We start from the raw sequence: 6,716 nt of genomic DNA, 5'->3' as shown, positions 1-6,716 counted from the left end.
TCCCAATCAACAGTTACCTACCCTGTAACAAGTCGAACGCACGCCATTCGACTTACATGACACCTTCCTTTGTCATCACACTTTCTTGGCATACAATTGTTAAGAAAGTCGCCCTGTCTACACCTAAATCCTTAACAAGTGCACAACAAACGCCTCAATTTGCGCTTTGCGCGCCCGCAAGCCGCGGCAATGGCTTCGTCTACGACGAACCCGCCCGCTGCTCCGGACCCCTTCGATTTAGGGATCCACACTCCCGCCAATCTGAACCGAGGAGCCCGTGCAGCCCTCTTACAGAACAGCCCTGCGGCCGTGAACGGCACCATTGGTGTTTCACCCGGTCCCAGGCGGATGGCTCAGACACCATCCTCACCACTCAATGCCTCTACCATTGCTGCAACTACGGAAGGAGCTGAGCGCGCCAGCCCCTCATCGACCTTTGAACAGCAACCAGTCTCTATCATTAAATCAGCCAATGATCTCGCGCGCGAACGCGTAGAAGGAGTACAATGCCAAACTTATGGTATTCCAGGCTTTCTGCGCCAAGTTCGAAGAGGCCGCACAACAATTCACTACCGGACCGCAACGACGTTTCGCTCAACAGTTTGCCGACAGCTTCCTCGACTCCTGGAAACGAGAGCTCTCCAGTGCCGGGCCTACCATCCCCAAGCCTACTGACAGCAGCGTAGCCGCTGCCTCGCCTCGCACTGACCGTGACCGTCTAACCCACAGACAACAACAACAACATGGACGCCGACAAACAGATCCACCTCATCGCCAAGGGCAACAAACGACCATCGCCCCACCCCGACAAGACCTCCGCGTCTTCATCCGTCTAGAAGCCGGGGCTCCGGCCAGAGCCCACAGTAGCTATGCAATCCGAACCCTGATTCAGGAAAAAGTTGGAGTTGTCTCGGACAAGATTCGACAGGTGTTCCAGGTCAGATCGGGATGGGCCGTCCTGACTGCCGACCCTGAGACACGCGACTTTCTCGTAGAGAAGCAGGCTGAGTGGGCGGCTGAACTGGGAGCTACGACAGTAGAAACGAACAAGGAATGGTTCACCTATGTAGTTTCAGACTTTCCCACAAGACTGACTGACTTTCACGGTAAAGAGGTGGATAGTGACAGTATTGTCCGTGATGAGATAGAAATCCAGACGGGGCTTAAGCCTGTTGATATACGTCCTTCGCGACAATTATCGGACAGCCCCTTGACCAAGACTCTACTTGTGTCGTTTCTGAAGCCCACAAAGAGATTCTGGTCGCTCTTTGGCAGCAGCGCGGCGAGACTGATTGACAAAACCGACCGACCCAGACAATGTGAGACGTGTTGGGGCTACCACTTTGCCCGCAACTGTCATAGACAGCCAGTTTGCCAACACTGTGGTAAGACTGGCCACATTATAGATAACTGTACTGCACCAGAACAGTGCATCAACTGCTTAGGCCCTCACCAAGCCAACTTTCATAAGTGCCCAGCTCGGCCAAAGAGAGTGCACGGCGTGCTCCGCCGACTCACCAAAGAGCAACGAGGACATGTCCGGACCGTTGGCGCGGAGGCATACCGACAACGACACCTGGCACAACAACCAGAGTCGCATCTGGAAGCCCAACAAAGCGACGACATCGCATCACACGAACAGCCGAGCATTCGTGGCCCAAGTCCAGCGGCATCAGGAGCACCCTCGTGCATCATGGTGGCCACAAGCCCTCATGCGGGCTACGAGGCGGAGGAGCCCGAGCATCCCCGACCAGGCTCACCGCGAAAACGGCGCATAGTTCTCATCACTCGTCCTCTTGACCAGGAATAGATACTCGCAGACACGAAAGAATAACAAGAAGCCGCTCAGGATCTTTCAGGCCAACGTCGGCAAGATCCCCCCGGCCCACGACTGCGCCCTGGCGCTGGCCGACTCGGAACGATACGACATCGTCCTTCTACAGGAGCCGTGGACTGCTCACACAGACACTCGCTCCCTAACTAAAACCCATCCCGCATACGACACGTTCACACCTGTCGAGACATGGGACGGTAACGACACTCGGCCTAGAGTCATGACATATGTCCGACGAGACCCAAGGCTCCTGGCTGATCAGATCCGGCCCTTTCAGACTCGGGATATTCTATGGCTTACAATCAACGGCATGACGATAGTTAACTTCTATCGTCAGAACGACGAGAGTGATGCCCTGAACATACTGATACGATGGCCTGTTCCGGAACGCTGCCTTATCGCCGGCGACTTTAACGCCAGACATCATACTTGGCAGACGGGACAAGCGACGAACCGTAGCCAAGAAATTGCAGACTGGGCATCAGAAAATGATCTCGACCTACTTAACACTCCAGATATTCCAACAAACCCACACGGCAACACGATCGATCTTGCCTTTACTAATATGCCACTTGCTGAAGCTACCGTCGAAGATCACCTTGCCACTAGCTCTGACCACTTCACACTCAGCCTTACCCTTCCCGATGCGGGACTAGCCCCGATGCAACCGGGCCGGGTTCGGGTGACAACAGATGACGAGCTCAAACGATTCGCTGAGATCGTAGAGCTTGGAGCCGCTGGACTCCCCACAGCTGATTCGACCCCATCCGAGCTTGATGAGCTTGCCTCTGCACTCGTGAATCTCCTAACATCGGCAGCGAAGGCAGCCGGCCGGCCCACACGGAAGGGTGCACGAACTGCTCCCTGGTGGACCGAAGAATGCGCCGGCGCCGCGGCTGCCTTTCGTGCAATCAGAAGACTCTACCCTCTTGGCTTCAACGAGGAAGTCCAAATCGCCAAACGAGACTTCCATCGCGTAGTCCGCCGAGCCAAAAGGCTATACTGGCGGAATCTCATCGACACCTTCTCCGACAGTAGCTCTGTTTTCAAAGCCGTTCGGTGGTTGAAGTCCCCAGGGCCCTTCCAGCCGCCACCACTGCAGGTTGACGACGTCGTCTACGAATCTCAGATAGACAAGGCTAACGCGCTCCGACGAGCCACGCTGGAACGACGAACTGCAGACGACGACATCCAAGACCCTTGGATGCTCGTCTCTCCTCCTAGACTGATCCCGTTTCCACTCGAAATCTCCCTAGACGAGGCACAGTATGCAACCCTCCACACAAGCAATACATCTCCTGGATCAGACAACATCACCGTTAATCTCCTTAAAGCCGTATGGCATATCATCGGGACGCACGTCCGCCGCTTGTTCGAAAGATGCCTCGCTGTAGGCCACCACCCGAAACCTTTTAGGGAGGCCGAAGTGGTCATGATCGCCAAACCCGGACGCCGAGACCTCACATCGCCACGGGCTTGGCGACCTATCTCTCTGCTCTCCTGCCTCGGCAAGGGCTTAGAACGGCTGATTGCACGCCGTCTTGCGTGGGCAGCCATTCACTTCAGCGTTCTTCACCCACAACAAGCTGGTGCTCTCCCCAAAAGGTCGGCAACAGACCTAGTGGCCGCCCTGATCCATGATATCGAAGAGGCATTCGCACGCAAGAAGGTGGCCACTCTGGTCACGATGGATATCCAAGGCGCATTCGACACCGTCATGCGAAACAGGCTGGTTCTGCGTCTACGCGTACAAGGCTGGCCCGATCATCTGGCTAGATGGGCTGGGTCCTTTATGAGTGGCCGATCGGCCCGTGTCAGATATCAAGACACCCTCACACCCTCCTCTCCTCTCCAATGTGGCCTCCCTCAGGGATCGCCAGTATCGCCGATTCTTTTCCTACTCTACACAGAGCCCATCTACCGACTGGGCAACCCCCAAGGCCGCTTCGGCTATGCGGATGACACAGCTATCCTGTCCTTAGGCGACACAGTAGACGAAACTACGGCTATGGCTTCCGGGGCCATCGACGAGATGGTGCGCTGGGGCGCGACAAACGGTGTCTCCTTCGACTCGAAGAAGACCGAAGTCATGCACTTCTCTCGCAGCAAACTCAGGACCGCCCCAGCGGTACGTCACGGAGATATCGAGAAACATCCCGAGTCAGCCCTACGCTGGCTGGGCATCTGGCTTGACAGCAGGCTATCGTTCAGAATTCATGTAGAGAAGTGGGCAGCGAAAGCGCAAGCCGTGGCCTACCATCTGCGAGGACTCACCAACACGAAACACGGCCGGCTGCCGGCTGCCGTACGAAGTGCCGTCAGGGCATATGTCGAGCCCGTGCTACTCTACGGCGCCGAGGCCTGGTACCCGGGCACAACCAGGCCGCGATGGAATCAACCCACCAAAGACCTATCGTCAAGCAACCAGCATCTCATACAGAGAATGACCAAGGCCATGAACCAGTCTATGAGAGCTATACTTCCCGTTTGGAAGACAACACCTATTGCTGCTCTCCACCGAGAAAGTGGGATACCGCCAGTCGCACAACTCCTCGAAGCGCGGCGACTCCGATTCTCTGCGCGACTCAAATCGCTTGATGAGGCTCACCCTCTGGCGAGCCGAACGCGCCCGCCCAGCCAACCTGCTTACCACGACCTCATCAAACGAAGATATCAAGCACAGACGGAAAGCAGCTTCCGAACACGTCTTCGACGTACAGATGAGCTCCTTGCGCCGTGCGCGCGACCGAAGCTCATCCAGCAATGCTTCAACCAAGAACAAATGCCACCGCTGCAGACAGCATCGAAGAAGGAAACAGCCGACGCCTTCCTCCATTGGGTGCAGTCACTCGACCCGCTCACCCTAGTCGTATACTCAGATGGCTCTTTGTCCTCTCAGGGTGCCACCAGCTACGGTTTCACTATTCACCAAGGCAACTTCCCCGTCCTCGGCGGATCAGGTCGCCTTGGACCTGCAGAGGTCTTTGATGCCGAAGCTGCAGGAGCACTGGAAGGCCTTAGAGCCGCCTTAACCCTGCAAGATTCAGCAACACAAGACATCATAATCTGCCTAGACAACCTCGCGGCCGCCAAGTGCCTGCGAGGCACACCGTCCGACTCCTCTCAGGACGTCTTTCTTGAGTTTCAAGCACTAGCGGCATCGCATGGAGCCACACAGGTACGCTGGGTGCCAGGACACACTGACATCCCTGGCAACGAACAGGCCGATAAACTGGCCAAAGCAGGATCATCAGCCCCCGAGCCTGAGGGAGCTCGGCCAACACTAGCATACTTGCGAAGGATCGCAAGACAGAAACCGAAAGAAGCATTCGAGACGTGGTGGTCTACCTACGCCCCTAAGCAGTATAAGAGACTCAATCTCAAGGCGACCACAGGCTGCCCGCCGGAGCTCTCGCTCCCGCGTGCAGCCTTGCACCATCTGCTGGCAGCGAGATCCCTCCATGGGGATTTCGCTGCATATCACGAGAGATTCGACCATAGCGATGCACGCTTGGTCTGCTCGTGCGACCGACGCAAAGCACCGGATCACATCTTCTATTGCAGAAAAGTACCGCCGCGTCATCGGATGAGGCTTGCACCCTCACCGAATGCAGCGGTCAATCTAGCAATAGGAAAAGACTTTACCAAATATATCGACCTGTCCAAGGACAGCGCGTTCTTTGGAAAGATTTGCCCTCGTTATTAGGCGACCGCGACTGGAGAAGCACTCGCGACTCTCTTCCTTTCTTTATCTTCCACACATTTCTTTTGTTACCTTTTCTTCCTCTCTCGTATGCTCACGGCCAGACGAAGGGCGCCACCACGCCCTCCATCTGGCCGGGACCACCTTGAGGTAGTCTCGAGCTGCCGCACACACACAGACTGATCTCAACTCTCCTGGTATCAGGCCAAAAGCGGCTGCGATATGCCAGCTCCGCCTTGTCGTCCCGCTGACGGGTAACAGGCCCGATAGGATGCGCCATTTGTGCCGATGATATGCTGGATAGAGTACGGTCTACTGACGCGTTTGCAGAAATCGGATGCCGAGCGGAAGACTAATTTCGCGTTGCGAATGACTAATCCTTTGTAGCCAATAGCATTTCTGTAAATAGCGTGTAGATAGATTCCGACTTCTCTAGCCCAGCACGTCCTGTGCCCCAGTAGGGGACTTTCGGGGCCGATGGCCCCCCGGACGAAAAATATACATACATACATACATACATTCGACTTACATGACGAAGGAAGACGGACAGAGTCGAACCGACCACGTTCGACTCGCATATCCCTCAGTATATATACACATTCATTTAGCAGTAGATAGAACTTAGCTCACCAGCTATCAATAAAGCATCTTTACATCAATAAGCTTAACACGCATTACTTGATCATTAAGAGACGTGACACTTCACATCGCTCAGCATCACGCCCTACGTTATCTGCAAACATAAACCTAGTACGGACTAGTTTACCTGTTTGGAAACCCGACCGTTACAATACTGTGCACCTAAAAGCAGCTTACCCTACAGAGCCTAAAAGTTTAAATAAAATAGTTAAAAATCTAAAAAAAAAGGGCTTTAAAGTTAGTATAGTTAACTACGTAAAACGATATTTTCTAACTTATTTTCATCTATTTTATATTCCATATAAAGCCTTAAAATACAGTGCATAGCACAGTTTAAATAGACTTTTGATATAACTCTATTAAGATAATAGGTATAATTTTTATAAAGTTTATACTTAAGTATAAGTTAACCCTAACTCTTACCTTTGTTTCTTATTTATTCCTAAATATATACTCTTAACCTTAACCTTACTTGCACTTTTATTATTATACTTAATTAAAGTTATATTAAGTGTATTTTAATGTAGCTATAGTTTTTAA

This window comes from Fusarium oxysporum, genomic scaffold, assembly GCF_000149955.1.
Source record: "Fusarium oxysporum f. sp. lycopersici 4287 supercont2.30 genomic scaffold, whole genome shotgun sequence".
Lineage (NCBI taxonomy): Eukaryota > Fungi > Ascomycota > Sordariomycetes > Hypocreales > Nectriaceae > Fusarium > Fusarium oxysporum.
The sequence above is the reverse complement of the archived record's forward strand: the minus strand, read 5'-3'. Positions refer to the sequence as shown.